The sequence below is a fragment of the Schistocerca nitens genome, chromosome 2 (genome assembly GCF_023898315.1).
Source record: "Schistocerca nitens isolate TAMUIC-IGC-003100 chromosome 2, iqSchNite1.1, whole genome shotgun sequence".
Lineage (NCBI taxonomy): Eukaryota > Metazoa > Arthropoda > Insecta > Orthoptera > Acrididae > Schistocerca > Schistocerca nitens.
In genome coordinates this window covers 475,974,141-475,988,207 of record NC_064615.1, presented here as the reverse complement: position 1 = coordinate 475,988,207, position 14,067 = coordinate 475,974,141, and the positions used below count along the sequence as shown (strand labels likewise).

General features: G+C 46.3%; 1 protein-coding gene and 1 pseudogene across 1 annotated transcript in view; one reads left to right on the top strand and one right to left on the bottom strand.

Moving 5' to 3' along the window:
* Positions 1 to 14,067, bottom strand: part of LOC126235105 (allatostatin-A receptor-like) — a 426,336-nt gene that overhangs the window by 411,401 nt on the left and 868 nt on the right. The gene's annotated exons all lie outside the window — the stretch shown is intronic.
* LOC126238063 (5S ribosomal RNA) lies at positions 13,851 to 13,968 on the top strand (annotated as a pseudogene).

The following is a 14,067-nucleotide window of genomic DNA, read 5'->3' as shown; positions in this document are numbered from 1 at the left end:
CAACACCCTCTACCACTAAAATGTGGCTGCTTCTCCCGTTGTCGCTGTAAACCGAAGGTAATGGATCAGTGTGACTCCAGCAGACGTTCCGAATGCCTCGCAAACTATGCGCGAACCCTACCGTCAAATCAGTGACCACTATTAGCATGAGAGAATGTCATGCATCCATCTGGTAAATTGCTTCTCGTGTGGGACGAAGTGTTTCGGCAGTGAAGCGGGTGTGCTCCGAATGGTTTATGGAAGGCCATAACACACGACGAAATGGGTCAGGTCGCACCACCCAGAGCCCCCCCTGCCCCCTCATCCGAATGGCACTGCAGGACAGATCTGCGTTCCCCTCGGCTCTGGTGTAGCGGTGGAACCGTGTAACACATCGTATACTTTCAGGGATGAGAGTCGGTCGCTGTTTATTATGTCACGGGTTACGTGCGTGTCGTTCACTTCTGCGCCTGCCTTTGACAAATGTACAGCAACATGCTAGGCGGCAATGGTGTATGAAACGACGTCTCTGGGAACAGGAACGGCACCAGGTAGTATTTCCGGACGAATCCAGGTTCTGTTTGTTTGAAAATGGTGGCCGAATGACAGTTCGCAGCAGACTGGGGGAGCGGCATTACAGCGACTGGATTCACTTCAGACATACACGCAGACCGCACAAACGTGTCGCAGTATGATCATACATGCAAACCGCAGAAAAACTGTTTGACTTTCGTGGCTCATTATCTTGGATTCTGCTTCTAGGAGAAACATCTGTAGAGTGTAAAAAGAGTGCGTCACTACGAAGTCGTTCGAGATGAAAATATAAGGTTTATGACTGAAATTCTTCCTTTTCTACGACAAGCCTGTTGAAAATGAAACACATGGAAAACTGCACACCTTTCTGTAAATAATTATGTACTATCCAACTGCAAGGCATTGTTCCTCCTAATGTTCAGTGAGTGATCTATAACGTACTCTCGAATGATCCCATATCATTGACCGAAATTCATATTAGACAGGGACAATGATTTGAATGAAGTTCATGCAGTCAAACCACAGAGAGTTCTCATCGCCATTTCCTTTAAAATGTTCAAATGTGTGTGAAATCTTATCGGACCTAACTGCTAAGGTCTACATGTACATCTACATCTACATGACTACTCTGCAATTCACATTTAAGTGCTAGGCAGAGGGCTCTGTGACGATTGTGGCTGATAAGACCCGCCGGCCGCGGTGGTCTCGCGGTTCTAGGCGCTCAGTCAGGAACCGCGCGACTGCTACGGTCGCAGGTTCGAATCCTGCCTCGGGCATGGATGTGTGTGATGTCCTTAGGTTAGTTAGGTTTAAGTAGTTCTAAGTTCTAGGGGACTTATGACCACAGCTGTTGAGTCCCATAGTGCTCAGAGCCATTTTTTTGATAAGACCCATTACTTGGTACAGTGTTTGGTCCCCGTTTACACAGCTCTCATCGATCAGGACGTGGACGAATTATCGCATCGCAACTCCCCTGGACACCACAGTCACCATATCATATTATTGACCCTTTGTGGTGTGCATTGAGATAAGGGCGCATGATCGCTATCCATGTCCGCCCCGATAGCTGAATGATCAGTGTGATGGACTGCCGCTCTAAGGGGCCCGGGTTTGACTCCCAGCTGGGTCGGAGATTTTCTCCGCTCAGGGGCTGGGTGTTGTGTTGTCTTCATCATCATTTCATCCACATCCAGCTCGAATGTAATAAGATCGGACCTGCCCTGTAAGGGGCCTCTCGGCCAATGACGCCAAACGCTTATTTCCATTTCCATCACTATCCATCTGTATCATAGTTACTTGAACTTGCCACTCTTCTGTAGAATAATGGTATAAGATACCTTGAAAACGATGCAAAACCTTTATTTACCCATTATGAGACGACTGGAAGTTGATTTGCGTGCCAACACGTTTACTACCCCTTATAAGGCTTGTCAATCTGTTGTGCTTTTGGCTTTTCCACAGTTCTGTCCAAACCCTACAGCTGCAGATACGCACACCATTCCCGCCCTTATCAGCCAACAACAGCGCCTAGCGCCACCTAACCGGAAAGAGAACCGTACTCGACAGATACTGTTACATATCGATAAAACACTAAATACTATCTTTTTCGGGGAACAACAAAAGAATTTCAACCTTTTAGATTTTTGCATACTGACATGCAATTTAGAGATACACAGACTGATAAAAAGAAATTGAAGGACCAAGAAGCGAAGGAAGAAACGAAATGATGGTTCAGCCAGTGTGCTCCCTGCCGCCGTTGGATAAGCAGCTGCCAGCAGCAAGTCGTATACTCTTAGCTCACTTATTTGCTACATAGTTTAATTCTTAATTTCATTGCGTGTTTTTGGTACTTGCATTGTTTAATTCATAAATTTCTGGCGTATTATAGTATTTGAGAGTTGTAGCATCGCGTTTTAGTACCTGAACAGTGTAAATTAGCGTAGTCGTCTGTCTTCTGTTTTTGTTTTGAACGGCCAGTGTCGGTTGGTCACAGCCAGTGTGCTCCCTGCCGCCGTTGGATAAGCAGCTGCCAGCAGCAAATCGTATACTCTTAGCTCACTTGTTTGCTACATAGTTTAATTCTTAATTTCTTTGCGTTTTTTTGGTACTTGCATTGTTTAATTCATAAATTTCGGGCGTATTATAGTATTTGAGAGTTGTAGCATTGCGTTTTAGTATCTGAATAGTGTAAAATCGCGTAGTCTCCTGCCGCCGCCGAGCAGTGTGTCAGCAGTGCGCAAGTAGCAGCATTACTGCATTTACTAGGCAGTCTTGTATTTTAATAACCGTTTAACCTTTGTGTTGAATTGTTTGTGCTCTCTGTAGATTAGTTCAGACTTTCTTTGCACAACAGTTTTTAGCATGGATAGGGACTGCGACTGCTGTGTTCGGATGCGGGTTGAGTTGGCATCCCTTCGCTCCCAGCTTCAGGCAGTATTGGCTTCGGTCACACAGCTTGAGGCTGTTGCCAGTGGGCGTCACTGTGGGGGTCCGGATGGGGGTTTGTCGGGGACCGCCAGCTTGTCCCACGCATCCCCCGATCGGAGTACGACTGTGGCTGCCCGGGATACTGCCCACATTGAGACTGATCCCTCACCCGTGGTAGAGTGGGAGGTCGTCTCGAGGTGTGGCAGCGGGCGAAAGACATTCAAGAGGGCTGAACGGACTTGCGCCACAGGGTGGTGGGGTTTCGGGTTCCGATGGATGGGTCAGGAGTCCACTACACGCAACAAGCGGCTACACGGATAGCAGGGGTTGTGTGGCGTGGACTGGACGGTTTTTCAGGTTAGATGGCCGCGGGCAAGTACAGAAAGGGCAACAGCCTCAAAGGGGGCGGGGCAAGGTCAGGACATGCGGGGACCAAATAGCAATCGGTATTGTATTTGTAAGCTATCGAAGCTGCATTGGTAAAGTACCGGAACTTCAAGCGCTGATAGAAAGCACCGAAGCTGAAATCGTTATAGGTACAGAAAGCTGGCTGAAGCCAGAGATAAATTCTGCCGAAATTTTTACAGAGATACAGACGGTGTTTAGAAAGGATAGATTGCATGCAACCGGTGGTGGAGTGTACGTCGCTGTTAGTAGTAGTTTATCCTGTAGTGAAGTAGAAGTGGCTAGTTCCTGTGAATTATTATGGGTGGAGGTTACACTCAACAACCGAGCTAGGTTAATAATTGGCTCATTTTACCGACCTCCCGACTCAGCAGCATTAATGGCAGAACAACTGAGAGAAAATTTGGAATACATTTCACATAAATTTTCTCAGCATTTACCAGATATAGACTGGGACACTCAGATGTTTAGGACGGGTGGTAGGGACAGAGCATCGAGTGTCATTATACTGAGTGCACTATCCGAAAATTACCTCGAGCAATTAAACAGAGATAACATCTTGGACCTACTGATAACAAACAGACCCGAACTTATCGACTCTGTAAGTGCAGAACAGGGAATCAGTAATCATAAGGCCGTTGCAGCATTTCTGAATATAGAAGTTAATAGGGATATAAAAAATGGGAGGAAGGTTTATACGTTTAGCAAGAGTAATAGAAGGCAGATTTCAGACTACCTAACAGATCAAAACGAAAATTTCTGTTCCGACCTTGACAATGTCGAGTGTTTATGGAAAAAGTTCAAGGCAATCGTAAAATGCGTTTTAGACAGGTACGTGCCGAGTAAAACTGTGAGGGACAGGAAAAACACACCGTGGTTCAACAACAAAGTTAGGAAACTATTTCGAAAGCAAAGAGAGCTTCACTCCAAGTTTAAACGCAGCCAAAATCTCTCAAACAAACAGAAGCTAAATGATGTCAAAGTTGGCGTAAGGAGGGCTATGCGTGAAGCGTTCAGTGAATTCGAAAGTAAAATTCTATGTACCGACTTGACAGAAAATCCTAGGAAGTTCTGGTCTTACGTTAAATCAGTAAGTGGCTCGAAACAGCATATCCAGACAATCCGGGATGATGATGGCATTGAAACAGAGAATGACACGCGTAAAGCTGAAATACTAAACACCTTTTTCCAAAGCTGTTTCACAGAGGAAGACCACACTGCAGTTCCTTCTCTAAATCCTCGCACAAACGAAAAAATGGCTGACATCGAAATAAGTGTCCAAGGAATAGAAAAGCAACTGGAATCACTCAACAGAGGAAAGTCCACTGGACCTGACGGGATACCAATTCGATTCTACACAGAGTACGCGAAAGAACTCGCCCCCCTTCTAACAGCCGTGTACCGCAAGTCTCTAGAGGAACGGAAGGTTCCAAATGATTGGAAAAGATCACAGGTAGCCCCAGTCTTCAAGAAGGGTCGTAGAGCAGATGCGCAAAACTATAGACCTACATCTCTGACGTCGATCTGTTGCAGAATTTTAGAACATGTTTTTTCCTCGCGTATCATGTCGTTTTTGGAAACCCAGAATCTACTCTGTAGGAATCCACATGGATTCCGGAAACAGCGATCGTGTGAGACCCACCTCGCTTTATTTGTTCATGAGACTCAGACAATATTAGATACAGGCTCCCAGGTAGATGCTATTTTTCTTGACTTCCGGAAGGCGTTCGATACAGTTCCGCACTGTCGCCTGATAAACGAAGTAAGAGCTTACGGAATATCAGACCAGCTGTGTGGCTGGATTGAAGAGTTTTTAGCAAACAGAACAGAGCATGTTGTTATCAATGGAGAGACGTCTACAGACGTTAAAGTAAACTCTGGCGTGCCACAGGGGAGTGTTATGGGACCATTGCTTTTCACAATATATGTAAATGACCTAGTAGATAGTGTCGGAAGTTCCATGCGGCTTTTCGCGGATGATGCTGTAGTATAGAGAGAAGTTGCAGCATTAGAAAATTGTAGCGAAATTCAGGAAGATCTGCAGCGGATAGGCACTTGGTGCAGCGAGTGGCAACTGACCCTTGACATAGACAAATGTAATGTATTGCCAATACATAGAAAGAAGGATCATTTATTGTATGATTATATGATAGCGGAACAAACACTGGTAGCAGTTACTTCTGTAAAATATCTGGGAGTATGTGTACGGAACGATTTGAAGTGGAATGATCATATAAAATTAATTGTTGGTAAGGCGGGTACCAGGTTGAGATTCATTGGGAGAGGCCTTAGAAAATGTAGTCCATCAAGAAAGGAGGTGGCTTACAAAACACTCGTTCGACCTATACTTGAGTATTGCTCATCAGTGTGGGATCCGTATCAGATCGGGTTGACGGAGGAGATAGAGAAGATCCAAAGAAGAGCGGCGCGTTTCGTCACAGGGTTATTTGGTAAGCGTGATAGCGTTACGGAGATGTTTAACAAACTCAAGTGGCAGACTCTGCAAGAGAGGCACTCTGCATCGCGGTGTAGCTTGCTGTCGAGGTTTCGAGAGGGTGCGTTTCTGGATGAGGGACCGAATGTATTGCTTCCCCCTACTTATACCTCCCGAGGAGATCACGAATGTAAAATTAGAGAGATTCGAGCGTGCACGGAGGCTTTCCGACAGTCGTTCTCCCGCAAACCATACGCGACTGGAACAGAAAATGGAGGTAATGACAGTGGCACGTAAAGTGCCCTCCACCACACACCGTTGGGTGGCTTGCGGAATATAAATGTAGATGTAGATGTATAGTTCAAATGGCACTGAGCACTATGGTGGGACTTAACATCTGAGGTCATCAGTCCCCTAGAACTTAAAACTACTTAAACCTAACTAACCTAAGGATATCACACACATCCATGCCCGAGGCAGGATTCGAACCTGCGACAGTAGCAGTCGCTCGGTTCCGGACTGAAGCTCCTAGAACCGCGTGGCCACCGCGGTTGGTGAAATGAAATGAAACTTCACGATTATTGAGATATTATGTACGTCATTATAAAATCGAGTCAAATTTACAAGAATTTCGCAACACGATCCCACTTATTATTATGACGTTGCACGCCCTCTGGCCAGCATGCATGAACTGATTCGATTAAGAAAGGTGTCCTGAAGTTGTTGTACCCTCTGCTGAAGGAACATGGCTCATAACTGTCGTACACAGACTCTGATGTCTTGTATATCTGCCCTGAGATGGAGTTAAGTCCAAGGTCGGCCCACCACATGTTCTGTCTGGAAGAAACTTTCGGATCTTCCTGGCCATGGGTCTGCCTCAGCAGATAGTTGGTAGAAACAAATACCATGCGTGGATAAGTATTATCCTGTCCAAAAATGGTATCACAACACATGAGGATGCAGGATGTCCGTAGTGTACCGTTGTGCCGCCAGAGTTCGCTCTTGTCTACCAGCCGTGGCCTGAAATCATACCCGATGGTTCCATATATCATAACGCCAGGAATAAAATCGCTGTGGTGCTGCAAATCATTGAAAGAGTGGGAATGTTATCGGGAATTCGGGGCTGAACAGAATACGACGCTGTTCCTTTTCTCGGCACCAATGGCAACGCAGCCGTCTTTGTTGTGATGTTAATCGATAGTATAACTATGGGACGGCAATTCCTTATTCCCGCCATTACTAACCACCGATAAATGGTGTGTAATAACACAGAATGTTGCAGAAAATCCATTACTTGATTCCGTACTGCAGCCGAGGATGTGGAGGAATTACGATGTGTCTGGTGAACAATACGCTTGTTGTGGCCGGACATGGTCGACCGAAAGCTTACGAGGAGTATTCCTCCCTTCACGTCGTACCACTGTCACATTCGAATGTCCCAACAATTTGGATATTGTAAGATCCGACCAACCTGCCAAACGGAGCACAAGTATGCACCATCTCTGTGTCATTCAGATCACTTCGCTCCTTTCGCTTTTCACTCCCCTCGTAGCCCTATCTGGCCCGGTAAATACTCTAAACACAAACAACACTACCGCACTCCACTGACCGTTCTAGTTGTCACAGGGAATTGCACATCCGCCAGTGGTGTGTATGCTCACAAAGGTACATTAACAATCTAACGTGTCTTCTCGCTGCCTCACATTTTTTTGCCAGACAGTATATATACAAACATTATTGAATGAAGGAAAACATATTACTAAGTCAGTGAACATAGCGACATAAACAAAAAGTTCAATACGCAGCAGCCAGAGAACATTCACAAACTCAGAATCAAAGGTTGACGTCTTTCAATCAAGACAAACACTATTTCAAAAGCAGCAAAAAGCTGGAACGTGAGAGGGGGACATAATTGTCGATAAGTTGCCGGACAACCACACCTGCCCACCACAAGGGATGATCGCCGTATTATGCATCAAACTCGTAGTAACTCTATCACATCTGCGTCTACAGTCCAGTACCATTGGACAGAGACTAGCAGCAGTCGTATTAGAGAATTACCGTCCGATGCGTAGGCTGCCGTTGACATCACAACTCAAATGGCTGCGTTTGGTTTCGTGCTATGACTGGAAAGCATTGATTGCCGATGAATGTCGTCGTCTTATGCTAAGCGATGAATCGCGGCTCTGCACTACCACAAATGACAGTCGTCGGTAAATAAGGGAGCGGCCTAGGGAGAGCTTCCATTCTTCCAGTACTTTGGAGAAGCACAGTGGTGTTACACCTGGCACCTAGGTGTGGTCAGCCATCATGTATGACTTCCGGTCACGGCTTGTAGTGATTAAGGGAACTGTGACGACACAGCGGAACGTCACGGATACCCTTCTTCTTCACGTGTCACGTCTTAGGGGACGTGGGACGGAATCTTGATTCCATATTTCAACAAGACAACGCTGATCCACATGTGGCGTGTCTCTATGATCTATCCGTGTGATGTTGAGGTACTTCCGTGGCCGGCAAGATCCTCAAGTCTGTCCCCGACAGACCACTACGATCGCTGGTTCGAATCCTGCCTCGGGCATGGATGTGTGTGATGTCATTAGGTTAGTTAGGTTTAAGTAGTTCTAAGTTCTAGGGGACTGATGACCTCAGATGTTAAGTCCCATAGTGCTCAGAGCCATTTTGAACCATTTTTTAAGGACAACACAACACCCAGTCCATAAGCGGAGAAAATCTCCGACCCAGCTGGGAATCGCACCCGGGCCGTTAGGCTAAATTCCGTCGCGTTGACCACTCAGCTACCAGGGGTGGACGTGAAGCACCTAATTGCTAGGGAAAATTGATAATTTTCGTCGCTGAACTGAGCGAAGCGTTTTGGTTAGGTCACATACATTTTTATCTACATAATGCCCAGCAACATCAGCTTACATGTACTTATGTCCTTCACTGACGCTGTTGCTGTGGATAAAAATTTAAACTCGACTGTTGGAAAAATGGATTCTCCCTCTATGAATGTAATTGAATCCAATGAATATCTAGAGAAAGAAGCTCGGACTGTCAGGATTTGCTGCATAAAACATCCTGCAATCGTCGGGTATTGTCGGAGCGGGACTGTGAAAACATACAGCAACATCACAGTTACGCAAAGGATTGTTAACCGATTTATTAGGACAGTAAGGATTTCAGGCCAGTCCTTCAGCACTGGAAACAGTTTCCTCGTAATTACGAATGGCGTTATCCAAAGCCTGGCACGTCTGACGCGTTGTTATGTTCGGTCTTAGCAAGTAACTGATATGCAAATTCGACGCGTGAACCTCTTTGTACTTAGAAGACTCTGCGCACAATTTGTTCTGCTTGCGTGTCGAGACTGAGGCGCCTCTGAGCTCCCAGCAGTTCGCCTCGGCACACAGCTCTCGTCGTGTGCAGCGCGCACGTTCGAGGGGCGTAATTACCCTTTGCGTGCCGCGCTGCCAGCGTGACCTCCTAACCCGCAGAGCCGGAGCCGTGATTAAGTCGAGGCGACTCCCTCTGACACATGTGGCTGGTACTGGCAACGGCGCAGACTACGGCGCATTCGCCGCAGCCACTGGATCTATAACGAACTGAGCGTCGTGGCAGCGGTCGTTGGTATTCTCCAACACACGGAGTGATCAAAAAGTCAGTATAAATTTCAAAACTTAATAAACCCCGGAATAATGTAGATAGAGAGGTAAAAACTGCTTGGAATGACACATGCTTGGAAAGACATGGGGTTTTATTAGACAAAAAAATACACCCCATATTGCTAGATGCGTGAAAGATCTCTTGCGCGCGTCGTTTGGTGATGATCGTGTGCTCAGCCGCCACCTTCGTCATGCTTGGCGTCCCAGGTCCCCATACCTCAGTCCGTGCGATTATTGGCTTTGGGGTTACCTGAAGTCGCAAGTGTATCGTGATCGACCGACAGCTCTAGGGATGCTGAAAGACAACATCCGATGCCAATGCCTCACCATAACTCCGGACATGCTTTACAGTGCTGTTCACAACATTATTCCTCGACTACAGCTATTGTTGAGGAATGATGGTGGACATATTGAGCATTTCCTGTAAAGAACATCTTCTTTCCTTTGTCTTACTTTGTTATGCTAATTATTGCTATTCTGATCAGATGAAGCGCCATCTGTCGGACATTTTTGAACGTTTGTATTTTTTGGTTCTAATAAAACCCCATGTCATTCCAAGCACGTGACAATTTGTACCTCTCTATCTACTTTATTCCGTGATTTATTCAGTTTTCAAATTTATACTGACTTTTTGATCACCCGGTACATACTCTGTTCATCCAGAACATTATGACCGACGAGCTACATTCGATATACGCCCTTCCCGGCGATAGCAGCGTCACCTGTCGAGGAGTGACTGCTAATCAGTCACACACGCCGTGCATTTAGCGTCAGTGAAAGTGTGTCCGGGTGTAGTCTGGCGAAGCCGCGGTCTATCTGCGTTTCACCGAGGACAAATTGTATTGGCCCGGAGGCTCGGTACGAGAATTTCGGAAAATGCACGACTTATCGGGTGATCGAGTAGTGCTATAGTGAGCGTCTTCAACCCGTGGCGAAACCAAGATGAAGCCACGTCCAGCCGACGTAGTGTTGGGAAGCCACCGCTCATTGCAGATGACGGACGTCGTAGGCTGGGCAGACAGGTAAACAGGACAGGCGGCGAAATGTGGCGAAATTAAAATCAGCCTTAAATGCTGGGCAGAGCACAAGTGTGTTTGAACACACACAGTGCACCGAAAACTCCTTACGATGGGTATCCGAAGCCGACGATCTGCATCTACATCTACATCTACAAGATTGCTCTGCAATTCACATTTAAGTGCTTGGCAGGGTTCATCGAACCACAATCATACTATCTCTCTACCATTCCACTCCCGAACAGCGCGCGGGAAAAACGAACACCTAAACCTTTCTGTTCGAGCTCTGATTTCTCTTATTTTATTTTGATGATCATTCCTACCTATGTAGGTTGGGCTCAACAAAATATTTTCGCATTCGGAAGAGAAAGTTGGTGACTGAAATTTCGTAAATAGATCTCGCCGCGACGAAAAACATCTTTGCTTTAATGACTTCCATCCCAAACTCGCGTATCATATCTGCCACACTATCTCCCCTATTACGTGATAATACAAAACGAGCTGCCCTTCTTTGCACCCTTTCGATGTCCTCCGTCAATCCCACCTCGTAAGGATCCCACACAGCGCAGAAATATTCTTACAGACGACGAACGAGTGTAGTGTAAGCTGTCTCTTCAGTGGATTTGTTGCATCTTCTGTCCTGCCAATGAAACGCAACCTTTGGCTCGCCTTCCCCACAATATTGTCTATGTGGCCTTTCCAACTGAAGTTGTTCGTAATTTTAACACCCAGGTACTTCGTTGAATCGACAGGCTTGAGAATTGTACTATTTATCGAGTAATCGAATTCCAACGGATTTCTTTTCGAACTCATGTGGATCACCTCACACTTTTCGTTATTTAGCGTCAACTGCCACCTGCCACACCATACAGCAATCTTTTCTAAATCGCTTTGCAACTGATACTGGTCTTCGGATGACCTTACTAGACGACCATCATCTGCGAACAACCTAATAGAACTGCTCAGATTGTCACCCAAGTCATTTATATAGATCAGGAACAGCAGAGGTCCCAGGACGCTTCCCTGGAGAACACCTGATATCACTTCAATTTTACTCGATGATTTGCCGTCTATTACTACGAACTGCGGCCTTCCTGACAGCAAATCACGAATCTAGTCGCACAACTGAGACGATACCCCATAGGCCCGCAGCTTGATTAGAAGTCGCTTGTGAGGAACGGTGTCAAAAGCTTTCCGGAAATCTAGAAATACGGAATCAACTTGAGATCCCCTGTCGATAGCAGCCATTACTTCGTGCGAATAAAGAGCTAGCTGCGTTGCACAAGAACAATGTTTTCTGAAACCATGCTGATTACGTATGAATAGATCAATCCCTTCGAGGTGATTCATAATTTTTGAATACAGTATGTGCTCCAAAACTCCACTGCAAACCGACGTCAATGATATAGGTCTGTAGTTCGATGGATTACTCCTACTACCCTTCTTAAACACTGGTGCGACCTGCGCAATTTTCCAATCTGTAGGTACAGATCTATCGATGAGTGAGCGGTTGTATATGATTGCTAAGTAGGGGGCTATTGTATCAGCGTAATCTGAAAGGAACCTAATCGGTATACAATCTGGACCTGAAGACTTGCCCGTATCAAGCGATTTGAGTTGCTTCGCATCCCCTAAGGTATCTACTTCTAAGAAACTCATGCTAGCAGCTGTTCGTCTTTCGAAGTCTGGAATATTCCATTCGTCTTCCCTGGTGAAGGAATTTCGGAAAACTCCGCTTTAGCGTCACAGTCGTCGGTAACAGTACCATCGGCAGTGCGCAGCGAAGGTATTGCCTGCGTCTTGCCGCTTGTGTACTTTACAAACTACCAGAATTTCTTCGGATTTTCTACCAAATTTCGAGACAATGTTTCGTTGTGGAACCTATTAAAGGCATCTCGCATTGAAGTCCGTACCATATTTCGCGCGTCTGGAAATTTTAGCCAATCTTCGGGATTTCGCGTTCTCCTGATCTTTGCATGCTTTTTCCGTTGCCTGTGCAACAGCGTTCGGACCTGTTTTGTGTACCACGGGGGATCAGTTCCATCTCTTACCAATTTATGAGGTATGAATCTCTCAATTGCTGTTGCTACTATATCTTTGAATTTGAGCCACATCTCGTCTACATTTGCATAGTATTTTTTAAATGAAATTATTTTGCGTTTGTTTCTGGTGCATTTGGAAGAAACGGTATTGGGCCTAGCCACAACGACCTTGTGATCACTAATGCCTGTATCAGTCATGATGCTCTCTATTAGCTCTGGATTGTTTGTGGCTAAGAGGTCAAGTGTATTTTCGCAACCATTTACAGTTCGCGTGGGTTCGTGGACTAACTGCTCGAAATAATTTTCGGAGAGAGCATTTAGGACAATCTCGGAAGATGTTTTCTGCCTACCACCGGTTTTGAACAAGTATTTTTGCCAACATATCGCATGTGTCAATGTTAACAACAAGAGATCGGCGACTACGACTGACGTTGGCACGTGATCCTCGACGCTGGACGTCGGCGCAGTGGCACAGCTGTGTATGGTCCGATGAATCCCGACACCTTCTTCGTCATACCGATGAGACAGCACGAATCCGTTGTCTTCAAGTGGAACAGCTTCTTACACCTGTGCAGCGGGACGGAGACAAGCTGGCGGCGTCTCGATTATGGTCTGGGGAGCATTCACGTGGGCAGCCCTGTGTCCAGTGGAGCTCGTGCAAGGCACCATGACGGCCGAAGTGTATCGTAAACTGGTTGCAGACCATGTACGCCCCTTCACGACTATCATGTTTACCGACGGAAGAGGACGTTTTCGACACGATAATGCGCTATATCACAAGACCAGGAGTGAGATGGAGTGGTTCGAGGAACACAGTGGGGAGCTCCAATTGATGTGTTGGCCCTCCGGATCGCCAAGTTTGAACCAAATCGAACACATCTGGGATGTGATTCAACGTGGCGTCAGAGCTCAATGTCCCCTCCCCGGGATGTACGGGAATTAGGTGACTTGTGCGTGCTGGTGTGGTGCCAACTCCCTCCAGTGACCTATCAACGTCTCATTGCTTCCACGCCACGACGCGTCGCCGCTGTTATTCGTGCCAGAAGGGGCGGTATCGGCTATTAGGTAGATAGTCATATGTTCTGGGTGTTCAGTGCATTACAACGAATGTCCTTCCACATATCTACTTGCTTGGAAAACGTTAGACGTGTTTAAACATAATGGATAAGCAGTTTAGATTACCATCAGCAGTTATTTTACGTTTGCTTTATTTCCCGCAAAGGTAATGAAAGTGTATCAGTCGCCCTGCTACACTGACAGCGAAGGAACACAACCATTCGCAACTGTTTTGGTGAATTAGTGCACTACTTGGGACTGTGTCGTTATTCTAAGACCTACTTCATCAAACAGACCCAACGGTCTTGCCGCAGTGGTAACACCGGTTCCCGTCAGATCACCAAAGTTAAGCGTTGTCGGGCTAGGCTAGCACTTGACTGGGTGACCACCCGGTCTGCCGAGCGCTGTTGGCAAGCGGAGTGCCCTCATCCATTGTGAGGCAAAATGTGGCCTACTTGATTGAGAAGTAGCGACTCCGGTCTCAGAGAGCGGCCGGGAGAGTGGTGTGCTGA